Genomic DNA, 338 nt, shown 5'->3' with positions numbered 1-338 from the left:
GAGGGGGGGTTTGTATGTGTATGAAAAAGCGAAGGGTGAAGAGACTTGAGAACTCATATGCTTTCGAGGTGTACATACACACTTATATATATAAAGCCACACGAATCGATCGTGAATATCTATCTGCGCGGATAGTCAGATATGATAGCTATATAGATACATATCCCCAATGAAGGCATAGCATACACATGCATATATGGAGATTGATCGACGGATTTCCTATCTATCAAAGCATACAGAATCTAGCATGCATGTCTATGTAGACACCGACTACTACTACTACTGCAGCAACTACCAACTCCCGTCGTATCTCCTGATCTTTCTCTCCATTACTGCTC

At 41.4% G+C, this 338-nt stretch overlaps 1 protein-coding gene across 1 annotated transcript in view; it reads right to left on the bottom strand.

The window, feature by feature from the left end:
* CSUI_003479 (protein kinase domain) overlaps nt 1–338 on the bottom strand; it is a gene marked incomplete at its 3' end in the record, with an annotated part of 2,880 nt that overhangs the window by 621 nt on the left and 1,921 nt on the right. The gene's annotated exons all lie outside the window — the stretch shown is intronic.

This window comes from Cystoisospora suis (assembly GCF_002600585.1).
Source record: "Cystoisospora suis strain Wien I chromosome Unknown contig_1552, whole genome shotgun sequence".
NCBI classification, from domain to species: domain Eukaryota; phylum Apicomplexa; class Conoidasida; order Eucoccidiorida; family Sarcocystidae; genus Cystoisospora; species Cystoisospora suis.
Note: the sequence above shows the minus strand (reverse complement) of the source record. Positions and strands in the feature narration are given on the sequence as shown.